This window comes from Alligator mississippiensis, unplaced genomic scaffold, assembly GCF_030867095.1.
Source record: "Alligator mississippiensis isolate rAllMis1 unplaced genomic scaffold, rAllMis1 scaffold_26, whole genome shotgun sequence".
NCBI classification, from domain to species: domain Eukaryota; kingdom Metazoa; phylum Chordata; order Crocodylia; family Alligatoridae; genus Alligator; species Alligator mississippiensis.
The window spans coordinates 247,501-260,000 of NW_026775251.1; positions in this window are offsets into that span (position 1 = coordinate 247,501).

A 12,500-nucleotide genomic window follows, 5' to 3' on the forward strand; every position below is an offset into this window, starting at 1 on the left:
CTCCCCCCCCCCCTCCTCCCAAGCAAGGAGGGGGAGTTGAAGTTTGTGAAATGGCTGACCCCTGTCTCGGGGCCACCGGCCCCGGCACTGCCCCTGGCCCCGGCCCCGGCCCCGGCCCCGGCCCTAGAGCGGAGGGTGGGGGCAAGGGGAAGGGGAAAGGGAAGGGCTCCTCCTCGTCAGGGGCCTCCTCCGCAAAAGGGGGGGCGGGGAAAGGCAAGGGCCCCGCAAACCCAAAAGGCAGCCCGCCCCCTGACCCTGACCCAGCCGAGTCAGGCCCCGGCCCGAGTCCCGGCCCTAGCGCCGGCCCCGCAGCAGGAGCGCCCCCCCCCCGGGAGAAGGGCGGGGCGCGCAGTTACGCCGAGGCGGCCGCCGGCCGCGCAGCGGGGCCGGGCGGGGGGCCGGGCGCCAGCACCTCCACCGCCTGGGCGTCTTCGATCCCGGGGGGAGGGGGGGCCCCCTTCCCGGCACTCACCCGGAGAAATGGGGTGAGATGCTGGCTGCCCGAGCGGGAAGGGTCCGCCTTCGAACCTTACGTGCGGGCCCTAGCTCGGGTGGTGGGGGCCCCGAAAATTGTGGCGGCCTCCAGGTTCCACGGCAAGGGAGTATTCTTCCTTGCCACGGAGGCCGCCGCCCAGAAGGCGGTGGAGAGGGGGCTCACAGTGGACGGGGAGTACGTCCCCGTGGAGCCCCTAGAGGAGCCAGGGACCCGGGTGGTCCTTAGTTCGGTGCCCCCGTACCTCCCTAATTGGGCCCTCCTGCCCCGACTATCATCGCTGGGGAAGGTAATCTCCCCGGTGCTGCCCCTGGGTTTGGGGTGCCGGGACCCCACCCTGCGACACGTGCGCTCGTTCCGCCGGCAGGTAACGATCCAGCCGGCGGCGGGAGCGCAGCTGGGGGCGGAGGGATCCCTCCAGGTAATGTTTGGGGGGGCCCTGCACCGCATCTTCTTCACGGTGGGGGACCTGCGGTGTTACAAGTGCCGCGGGGTAGGGCACCTCCGCCAAGAATGCCCCTTGGGGCAAGCGCGGCGGCCACCGCAGGCCCCCGCCAGTGGAGGGGGGGGCCCTGCCACCGGCCCCCCCAGCCCCCCCGGCCCTGGCGGGAGCCCTGGCGGGAGCCCCCCAGCGGCAGAGCCCCCCTCGGCCTCGGCCTCGGCCTCGGCCTCGGCCTCGGCCGCAGTCACCGGGGGGCAGGGAGCAGGAGACGGGGAGAGGGAGGTAGGCCCCGAGCCGGGCCCAGTCCCGGCTTCAGCCCCAGCCCCAGCCCCAGCCCCAGCCCCAGCCCCGGCCCGGGGCCAAGCGTCCACCGCGGGCAAGCCTCCGGGCCATAGAGAGGACCACCCTGCGGGCGAGCGGGCGGGCCCCCCCCCTCCTCCATCGGGGCGGGCCCAAAAGAGAAAGGCCGCGGAGCAGCTCGATCCCTCCCTAGAGGAGGGCCCCCCCTCGGACACAGGCGAGGAGGGGGAGGGGGCCGACGTGCAAAAGGCCCCCTCACCAGCCAGCAGAGCTGCTCCGGAAGACCCCCCCCCTCCCGAGAAAGTGCGGGTAATCCCCGTGGAGGAGGCCCCAGAAAGAGAGAGAGAGAGAGAGAGAGAAAGAGAGAGAGAAAGAGAAGGAGAGGAGGAGCCCATGCGGGAGGAGCCCCCTGAGCCTGCCATCGCGGAGGTAGGGCCCTCCCCAACAGCAACAGCAACAGCAACAGCAACAACAACAGAAACAGCACTAGCAGCTTCAACCTCAAGCTCAGCGCCCCTCCCCCCCCTCAGCGAAGAGACCCTGGGGCTCACCCCGGTGAGCTCCGGCACGGGTCCCGAGGGGGAGGCCCTCCCCGCCCCCAGTCAAGCCGCCCCTGCGGCACCTGACGGGGAGGAAGAGCAGGGGCCAGGTTCCCCCCCCCCCACCCCCACCCCCACCCCCACCCCCAGCCAGGCCCCCCGCGAAGGGGCTGCAGATCTCCCTCGGGCCGAGTCGGAGAGCCAAGCGGACCGAGAGGTCCAGATGGAGGCCGAGGAAGCCTCCGCCGGAGGCGCGGCGGAGGCGGCGGAAGCCAGCCAGCCAGGCCCCACTGGACCTGACCAGGCTGAGGATGCGGGGGGGTCAGCAGGCAGCGTTGAGCCTGCAACCCCCCCAGCCCCAGCCCCAGCACCAGCAGCAGTCTCCAGGGAGGACCTGGTGGCCTTCTTGGAGCGGGAAAGCACCCGGCGCGCTCCGGCCCGGGTGCAGCTGGCCCTGGACTGCTGGGGCGACTTTAACAGCATCCTCGAGGCCACGAGGGCGCTGGTGAGGGAGGGGAAGGGGCCGAACAGATGCAACGCCCGGGTGTACACCCGGGCCCGGTCCATGTACGACGCCCTGACGGTGTACGGGCGCGGGGCCGGGTACCGGCTGGGCGTTGCCCTGCGCGAGCCCCCGGCCGAGCCATCGGAGCCCCCTCCCGCCAGCCATGACGTCGCTTAACATCGCGACCCTCAACGTCCGAGGCTGCAGGCAGGGTCTCCGGAGGAGCCAGGTGTTCTCCTTCCTGCGGGAGGGGGGCTACTCGGTGGCTTTCCTCCAGGAGACCTGGACGACTCCGGCCGACGCCGCCGCCTGGCGGCTGGAGTGGGGAGACGGGGTTTTCCTGAGTCACCTGTCGGCCACCTCGTGCGGGGTGGCCACCCTGTTCTCCCCGAGCCTGCGGCCGGAGATCTTAGAGGACGTTGAGGCGGTGCCGGGCCGCCTGCTCCACGTCCGGGCCCGAGCGGCGGGGACGGTAACGAACTTTGTGAACGTGTACGGCCCCGCCGCGGAACCGGACGCGGCGGATTTTTTCCGCCGGGCGGCCGACTACCTGGGCACCTTGAGCCCTCGCGAGAGCCTGGTCTTAGGCGGGGACTTCAACGTCACCCTCGAGGAACAGGACCGCTCGCGCAGGCAACGGTGCCGGGCCGCCGCGGACGCCCTCAGGGGGATCCTGGAGGAGCACTCCCTGGTGGACGCCTGGCGAGTCTGTCACCCCGACGGCCCCCCGGCCCCCACGTACGTGCGGGTGGGGGGGGAGCGGGCGAGCCACTCCCGGTTGGACCGGATTTACATCTCGCCCCGCGTGGATGCCCGAGCCGTGTCCTGCAGAGTGAGGCCGGCCCCCTTCAGCGATCACCATCTGGTGTGCGCCCGGGTGGCGTTTGGCCCCGGGCGGCGGGGGTCGGCCTACTGGCACTTTAACAACAGCCTGCTGGAGGACCCGAGCTTCGGAGCGGCCTTCCGGGAGTTCTGGTTGGCCTGGCGCGGGCAGCGGCAGTCTTTCCCCTCGGCTCGGGGATGGTGGGACGGGGGGAAGGCGCGCATCCGGCTCTTCTGCCGCAGCTACGCCCGGGGGCACACCCGGGAGCGGGAGGCGGCCATAGAGCGGCTCGAGCGGGAAGTGTTGGAGCTGGAGAGGCGCCTGGTCGCCGACCCGCAGGATCCGTCCCTCTGCGGAGAGTGCAGGGAGAGGCGGGAGGAGCTGAGAGCCCTGGAGGACCGCCGCGCACGCGGCGCGTTCGTCCGCGCGCGAGTCCACCTCCTGCGGGAGATGGACCGCGGCTCCCGTTTCTTCTACGGCCTGGAGAAGCAGAGGGGGGCCAAAAAGCACATCACTTGCCTGCTGGCGGATGATGGCACCCCCCTCTCGGCCCCGGGAGAGCTGCGAGTTCGCGCGAGGGCCTTCTACGGAAGGCTCTTTTCCCGGGAGCCGACCGAGGCGACGGCCCGCAGCGCGCTCTGGGAGGAACTGCCGCAGGTGGGCGCGGGCGACCGTGACCGGCTGGAGGCTCCTCTCACCTTGGCCGAGCTCACGCTCGCCCTCCGTCTCATGCCCGGCAACAAGGCGCCGGGGCTGGACGGGCTCACCACGGAGTTCTACCGGGCCTTCTGGGACGTGCTCGGCCCGGACCTTGCCGCGGTCTGGGCCGAGGCCGAGGCTCGCGGGGAGCTCCCCCTGTCGTGCAGGAGGGCGGTGTTGACTCTCCTGCCGAAGAAGGGAGACCTCCGCGACCTGAGGAACTGGCGTCCCGTGTCCCTCCTCTGCACGGACTATAAGGTGGTGGCGAAGGCCGTCTCGCTGCGCCTGCGGTCCGTGCTGGCGGACGTGATCCATCCCGACCAGACGTACACGGTGCAAGGTCGCTCCATCTTCGACAACCTGTACCTGGTGCGGGACCTCCTGGAGCTGGCGCGCCGGGAGGGCCTGTCGTTCGGCCTGCTCTCCCTCGATCAGGAGAAGGCGTTCGACAGGATGGACCACGGGTATCTGACGGGCACGCTGCGGGCCTTCGGCTTCGGACCGCGCTTTGTGCGGGCTCTCCAGGTGCTGTACGCCTCCGCGGAGTGCCTGGTTAAGCTCAACTGGTCCCTGACGGAACCCATCCCGTTCAGGCGGGGGGTGCGTCAAGGCTGCCCGATGTCGGGCCAGCTGTACGCGCTAGGCCTGGAGCCCTTCCTGTGCCTCCTGCGGAGGCGGGTGGCCGGGTTGGCGCTGCGGGAACCGGCGCTGCGGCTGGTCCTCTCGGCGTACGCCGACGACGTGCTCCTCGCGGTCCAGGGCCCGGAAGATCTGGAGCGGGTGGCGGCCTGCCAGGCGGTTTATTCGGCGGCCTCCTCCGCCCGGGTCAACTGGGCCAAGAGCTCCGGGCTGACGGTGGGTGCCGGGTGGCAGGTGGGCTCGCTCCCACCCGCGCTCCGGGGCATCGAGTGGAGCGCGGGCCCGCTGCTCTACCTGGGGGTCTACCTGAGCCCCACGGACCCCTCCCCCCCGCAGAATTGGGCAGACCTAGAACTGAGGGTGGCGAGGCGGATCGGGGCGTGGACGGGGCTGCTGCGGTGCCTGTCCCTCCGGGGCCGGGCGCTGGTGTTGAACCAGCTGATCCTGTCCATGCTCTGGTACCGCTTCAATACCCTCCCCGTGCCCCCCGAGGTTCTTGCCAGGCTCCAGAGACGGGCGCTGGGGTTCTTCTGGCCAAGACGGCACTGGGTCTCTGCACGGGTGCTGACCCTCCCCTTGCGGGAGGGGGGGCAGGGCCTGGTGTGCCTCCGCAGCCAGGTCCTGACGTTCCGCCTCCAGGCCCTGCAGAGACTGCTGTACAGTGACGGTAGCCACGCGGCGTGGAGCCTGTTGGGGCGCGCCTTCCTCCGCCGCCTCCGGGGGCTCCGATACGACCGGCAGCTCTTCTTCCTGCGCGGCCTGGAGCTCGTGCGGGTGGCGGGGGAGCTGCCGGCCTTTTACCGAGACCTCCTCAAGGCCTGGGGGCTGATCTCCGCCTCCAGGTCTCCGTCGCGGGTGGCCGAGGACGGCGACCTGCTGGCCGAGCCGCTGTTCTTTAACCCGCAGCTGGCGGTCCCGGCGGCAGCCTCGCCAGAGGCCTCCCTGAGGATGGCCCGGGTGGGCGTCACCCGGCTCGGAGACCTCCTGGACTACGACGAGCGAGGATGGCTGGGCCCCGCGGCGCTGGCCCGGCGCACGGGCCTGACCATAGGGCGTGCAACTTGCTCGCGCCTAGTCCGGGAGGTGAAAGCTGCGCTGCCCGCAGACGCCCTTGCCTACGTCGAGCGAGTCCTGCGAGAGGGCGGTCCCCGCCCTCCCGAATCCCCCAGCCCGGCGGAGTTCCTGATAGGGCCCGCCCAGCGGCCGGCCCCGAGGCACTCCGCCCCTCACCACCTCTGCAGGCTGGGGGACACCCCGCCGGTCCGCTTCTCGACGGCCCACCGGCGCCAGCTCTACACGCTCGTCCGCAGGACGCTCCACCACGCCGCCCTCGCGTCCCGCCAAGACACCCAATGGCGGGACTACTTTGGCGAGGGCGTGGCCGACGGTCCCCGGTGGCTCAGCGTCTACTCGGAGCTCGTCCCGAGAGCCGCCGGGGACCTAGGCTGGCGGCTCCTTCACGGGGCCGTCGCGACGGGCGTGTATCTGGCGCGGATCGACACCATCTCCGACCGATGCCCGTTTTGTGACGAGAGGGAGACCCTGGCGCACCTGGTCCTCGAGTGCGCCAGGCTGCAGCCCCTGCACCTCCTCCTCCAGAACCTGCTCCTCAAGTTCTGGCTGCACTATTCCCCGCACCTGTTTATTTACGCACTCCCCATCCGTCGCCCCACCCGGGCCCGGGACCGACTGGTCAACCTCCTCCTGGCTCTGGCCAAGCTCGTCATCTGGCTATCCAGGAAGGAGGCTCTGGCCGGGAAGGCTCCCGGGCACCTCGGGGCGTTTTTCCTCGGTGTCCTGCGCGCCCGCCTCCGAGCGGAGCACCACTGGGCGGTAGCCGCCGGCAAGCTGAAGCAGTTTGCGGGCCGGTGGGCGCTGTCCGGGGTGCTCTGCTCACTGTCCCCCGGGGGAGCACTCGTTTTGAACCTTTGACCCCCCACGTGCACACCCTGTTTTTCTTTCAGTTGTCCCCCGTAATGTTTGTCTTTAAGAAACTCGGGAGCCCAGCCGCCAAGAAACCGGCGGCGGCACCCGGACAATTTTTTTCAGCCCCGGCTGAGGACTAGCCGCCCGTCCGGCAACTAGCCGGTGCCGTTATCCACATCGGCCGCCAAAACCGGGGCGGCCCCCAGCTCTTGGATTCGTAAGAGACTAATCAACTAACAATAGTCCCGGCCGGAGCTCCCACGTTAACCGCTCCCAACGCAACCGAGCAGAAGTTTTCCAAGTCCCACGGCGGACACCAGGTCCTCCCGGTTCCCCGTCAGGAGAGCCCCGCCACTCCTGGGGAAGCAAGCACCGCTGCCTGCCCGACCTCCGAGCCCATCACCGGGGGGGGGGGCGGGAGCCGGAATCGCGGGCCAGAGCCTGGAACTCTCGCACGGCCAGGCCCGCCGGATCGGGGCACGCTGCCTCCACGCTCGGTTGACAAGGCAGCGCGGCACGGTTCTTTTGCCCCGGAGGTTCCTCTGACCGACTTTCTGGAACCGAACATGGGCATTTAGGGTCCTGAAAACCGAGTCCCCCAAAATCTCCGCGAACCTTTCTTGGCAATATTGTAGATGCGGCACCCGGCCCAGCCACCGGGGCCAACCGCCGAAAGTGTCCGCCCTCCTGGAGCGAAGGCCCGGGCAAGGCCCGTTTGAAAAACCTCATACGGACTTCCGGAGCGCGAGCCCGGGCGCCAGGTCGACCCAGGGCCGACCTCCCGGGCCCCAGAGAGGCACGTCTCCGCCGCGGAAGCCGCCTGATGCCCGCGCCGAAGGCCCCCGGGCCCGCCCGGCCTCCGCGCAGGGCACCGGGGAGAAGTAGGAATCGTGGCCGGGCTCCTGGAACTCCTGCCCGGCCTGCCCCGCGGAAGCATGCCGGGTTCTCCCGCCGCGCCGTGCAGGTTCTTCCGCCCCTCGCCGGGGTAGCCGGGCTCCAACCGCTGGGCCCCGCAGCGTGGAAGGGCCCCTGCGAGTCGCCCCCCGGCCTGCACGCCCGCCGTGCAGTCGACCGGGTCGAAGCCGGAATCGCGGCCGGGTTCCTGGAACTCTCGCCCGGCCTGCCCGCCCGGCCCGCCCCCCGGGCCGGGGCTCCAGTCGACTTGGAGCCAAACTCGGTTTTGACCCCCTCCTGCAGCACGGTCCGGCCCCGGAGGTTCCTCCGTCCGACCTCCTGGAACCCAAGATGGGCATCTAGGGTCCCGAAATCCGTGTCCCCGAAAATCTCCGCGAACCTTTCCTGGCAATATTGTAGATGCGGCACCCGGCCCAGCCACCGGGGGCAACCGCCGAAAGTGTCCGCCCTCCTGGAGCGAAGGCCCGGGCAAGGCCCGTTTCAAAAACCTCATACGGACTTCCGGAGCGCGAGCCCCGGCGCCAGGTCGACCCAGGGCCGACCTCCCGGGCCCCAGAGAGGCTCGTCTCCGCCGCGGAAGCCGCCCGCCGCCCGCGGCGAAGGCCCCCGGGCCCGCCCGGCCTCCGGGCAGGGCACCGGGGAGAAGTAGGAATCGTGGCCGGGCTCCTGGAACTCCTGCCCGGCCTGCCCCGCGGAAGCATGCCGGGTTCTCCCGCCGCGCCGTGCAGGTTCTTCCGCCCCTCGCCGGGGTAGCCGGGCTCCAACCGCTGGGCCCCGCAGCGTGGAAGGGGCCCTGCGAGTCGCCGCCGGCCTGCACGCCCGCCGTGCAGTCGACCGGGTCGAAGCCGGAATCGCGGCCGGGTTCCTGGAACTCTCGCCCGGCCTGCCCGCCCGGCCCGCCCCCCGGGCCGGGGCGCCAGTCGACATGGAGCCAAACTCGGTTTTGACCCCCTCCTGCAGCACGGTCCGGCCCCGGAGGTTCCTCCGTCCGACCTCCTGGAACCCAAGATGGGCATCCAGGGTCCCGAAATCCGTGTCCCCGAAAATCTCCGCGAACCTTTCCTGGCAATATTGTAGATGCGGCACCCGGCCCAGCCACCGGGGGCAACCGCCGAAAGTGTCCGCCCTCCTGGAGCGAAGGCCCGGGCAAGGCCCGTTTCAAAAACCTCATACGGACTTCCGGAGCCCGAGCCCCGGCGCCAGGTCGACCCAGGGCCGACCTCCCGGGCCCCAGAGAGGCTCGTCTCCGCCGCGGAAGCCGCCCGCCGCCCGCGCCGAAGGCCCCCGGGCCCGCCCGGCCTCCGGGCAGGGCACCGGGGAGAAGTAGGAATCGTGGCCGGGCTCCTGGAACTCCTGCCCGGCCTGCCCCGCGGAAGCATGCCGGGTTCTCCCGCCGCGCCGTGCAGGTTCTTCCGCCCCTCGCCGGGGTAGCCGGGCTCCAACCGCTGGGCCCCGCAGCGTGGAAGGGCCCCTGCGAGTCGCCCCCCGGCCTGCACGCCCGCCGTGCAGTCGACCGGGTCGAAGCCGGAATCGCGGCCGGGTTCCTGGAACTCTCGCCCGGCCTGCCCGCCCGGCCCGCCCCCCGGGCCGGGGCTCCAGTCGACATGGAGCCAAACTCGGTTTTGACCCCCTCCTGCAGCACGGTCCGGCCCCGGAGGTTCCTCCGTCCGACCTCCTGGAACCCAAGATGGGCATCTAGGGTCCCGAAATCCGTGTCCCCGAAAATCTCCGCGAACCTTTCCTGGCAATATTGTAGATGCGGCACCCGGCCCAGCCACCGGGGGCAACCGCCGAAAGTGTCCGCCCTCCTGGAGCGAAGGCCCGGGCAAGGCCCGTTTCAAAAACCTCATACGGACTTCCGGAGCCCGAGCCCCGGCGCCAGGTCGACCCAGGGCCGACCTCCCGGGCCCCAGAGAGGCTCGTCTCCGCCGCGGAAGCCGCCCGCCGCCCGCGCCGAAGGCCCCCGGGCCCGCCCGGCCTCCGGGCAGGGCACCGGGGAGAAGTAGGAATCGTGGCCGGGCTCCTGGAACTCCTGCCCGGCCTGCCACGCGGAAGCATGCCGGGTTCTCCCGCCGCGCCGTGCAGGTTCTTCCGCCCCTCGCCGGGGTAGCCGGGCTCCAACCGCTGGGCCCCGCAGCCTGGAAGGGCCCCTGCGAGTCGCCCCCCGGCCTGCACGCCCGCCGTGCAGTCGACCGGGTCGAAGCCGGAATCGCGGCCGGGTTCCTGGAACTCTCGCCCGGCCTGCCCGCCCGGCCCGCCCCCCGGGCCGGAGCTCCAGTCGACTTGGAGCCAAACTCGGTTTTGACCCCCTCCTGCAGCACGGTCCGGCCCCGGAGGTTCCTCCCTCCGACCTCCTGGAACCCAAGATGGGCATCTAGGGTCCCGAAATCCGTGTCCCCGAAAATCTCCGCGAACCTTTCCTGGCAATATTGTAGATGCGGCACCCGGCCCAGCCGCCGGGGGCAACCGCCGAAAGTGTCCGCCCTCCTGGAACGAAGGCCCGGGCAAGGCCCGTTTGAAAAACCTCATACGGACTTCCGGAGCCCGAGCCCCGGCGCCAGGTCGACCCAGGGCCGACCTCCCGGGCCCCAGAGAGGCTCGTCTCCGCCGCGGAAGCCGCCCGCCGCCCGCGGCGAAGGCCCCCGGGCCCGCCCGGCCTCCGGGCAGGGCACCGGGGAGAAGTAGGAATCGTGGACGGGCTCCTGGAACTCCTGCCCGGCCTGCCACGCGGAAGCATGCCGGGTTCTCCGGCCGCGCCGTGCAGGTTCTTCCGCCCCTCGCCGGGGTAGCCGGGCTCCAACCGCTGGGCCCCGCTGCCTGGAAGGGGCCCTGCGAGTCGCCGCCGGCCTGCACGCCCGCCGTGCAGTCGACCGGGTCGAAGCCGGAATCGCGGCCGGGTTCCTGGAACTCTCGCCCGGCCTGCCCGCCCGGCCCGCCCCCCGGGCCGGAGCGCCAGTCGACATGGAGCCAAACTCGGTTTTGACCCCCTCCTGCAGCACGGTCCGGCCCCGCAGGTTCGCCCGTCCGACCTCCTGGAACCCAAGATGGGCATCTAGGGTCCCGAAATCCGTGTCCCCGAAAATCTCCGCGAACCTTTCCTGGCAATATTGTAGATGCGGCACCCGGCCCAGCCACCGGGGGCAACCGCCGAAAGTGTCCGCCCTCCTGGAGCGAAGGCCCGGGCAAGGCCCGTTTGAAAAACCTCATACGGACTTCCGGAGCGCGAGCCCGGGCGCCAGGTCGACCCAGGGCCAACCTCCCGGGCCCCAGAGAGGCACGTCTCCGCCGCGGAAGCCGCCTGATGCCCGCGCCGAAGGCCCCCGGGCCCGCCCGGCCTCCGGGCAGGGCACCGGGGAGAAGTAGGAATCGTGGCCGGGCTCCTGGAACTCCTGCCCGGCCTGCCCCGCGGAAGCATGCCGGGTTCTCCCGCCGCGCCGTGCAGGTTCTTCCGCCCCTTCGCCGGGGTAGCCGGGCTCCAACCGCTGGGCCCCGCAGCCTGGAAGGGCCCCTGCGAGTCGCCCCCCGGCCTGCACGCCCGCCGTGCAGTCGACCGGGTCGAAGCCGGAATCGCGGCCGGGTTCCTGGAACTCTCGCCCGGCCTGCCCGCCCGGCCCGCCCCCCGGGCCGGAGCTCCAGTCGACATGGAGCCAAACTCGGTTTTGACCCCCTCCTGCAGCACGGTCCGGCCCCGGAGGTTCCTCCGTCCGACCTCCTGGAACCCAAGATGGGCATCTAGGGTCCCGAAATCCGTGTCCCCGAAAATCTCCGCGAACCTTTCCTGGCAATATTGTAGATGCGGCACCCGGCCCAGCCACCGGGGGCAACCGCCGAAAGTGTCCGCCCTCCTGGAGCGAAGGCCCGGGCAAGGCCCGTTTGAAAAACCTCATACGGACTTCCAGGGCCGGAGCCCCGGCGCCAGGTCGACCGCGGGCCTCCCTCCCGGGGCCCAGCACGGCTCGTCTCCCCCGCGGGAGCAGCCCGCTGCCCGCGCCGAAGGCCCCCGGACCCGCCCGGCCTCCGGGCAGGGCACCGGGGAGAAGTAGGAATCGCGGCCGGGCTCCTGGAACTCTCGCCCGGCCAAGCCGCTCGGCCCGCCCCTGGGCCGGAGCTCCAGTCGACATGGAGCCAAACTCGCGGTTGAACCTCTCCTGCAGCACGGTCCGGCCCCGGAGGTTCCTCCGTCCGACCTCCTGGAACCCAAGATGGGCATCTAGGGTCCCGAAAACCGTGTCCCCGAAAATCTCCGCGGACCTTTCCTGGCAATATTGTAGATGTGGCACCCGGCCCAGCCGCCGGGAGCAACCGCCGAAAGTGTCCGGCCTCCTGGAGCGAAGGCCCGGGCACGGCCCGTTTGAAAATCCTCATACGGACTTCCAGGGCCGGAGCTCGGGAGCCAGGTCGACCCCGGGCCTCCCTCCCGGGCGTTAGGGCGGCTCGTCTCCCCCGCGGGAGCAGCCCGCTGCCCGCGCCGAAGGCCCCCGGACCCGCCCGGCCTCCGGGCAGGGCACCGGGGAGAAGTAGGAATCGCGGCCGGGCTCCTGGAACTCTCGCCCGGCCAGGCCGCCCGGCCCGCCCCCCGGGCCGGAGCTCCAGTCGACATGGAGCCAAACTCGGGGTTGAACCTCTCCTGCAGCACGGTCCGGCCCCGGAGGTTCCTCCGTCCGGCCTCCTGGAACCCAAGATGGGCATCTAGGGTCCCGAAACCCGTGTCCTCGAAAATCTCCGCGAACCTTTCCTGGCAATATTGTAGATGCGGCACCCGGCCCAGCCGCCGGGGGCAACCGCCGAAAGTGTCCGCCCTCCTGGAGCGAAGACCCGGGCAAGGCCCGTTTGAAAAACCTCATACGGACTTCCGGAGCCCGAGCCCCGGCGGCAGGTCGACCCAGGGCCCACCTCCCGGGCCCCAGAGAGGCTCGTCTCCGCCGCGGAAGCCGCCTGCCGCCCGCGCCGAAGGCCCCCGGGCCCGCCCGGCCTCCGGGCAGGGCACCGGGGAGAAGCCGGAATCGCGGCCGGGCTCCTGGAACTCTCGCCGGGCAGGCCGCCCGGCCCGCCCCGGGGCCGGAGCTCCAGTCGACATGGAGCCAAACTCGGTTTTGACCCCCTCCTTCGGAACGGTCCGGCCCCGGAGGTTCCTCCGTCCGAGCTCCTGGAACCCAAGATGGGCATCTAGGGTCCCGAAACCCGTGTCCTCGAAAATCTCCGCGAACCTTTCCTGGCAA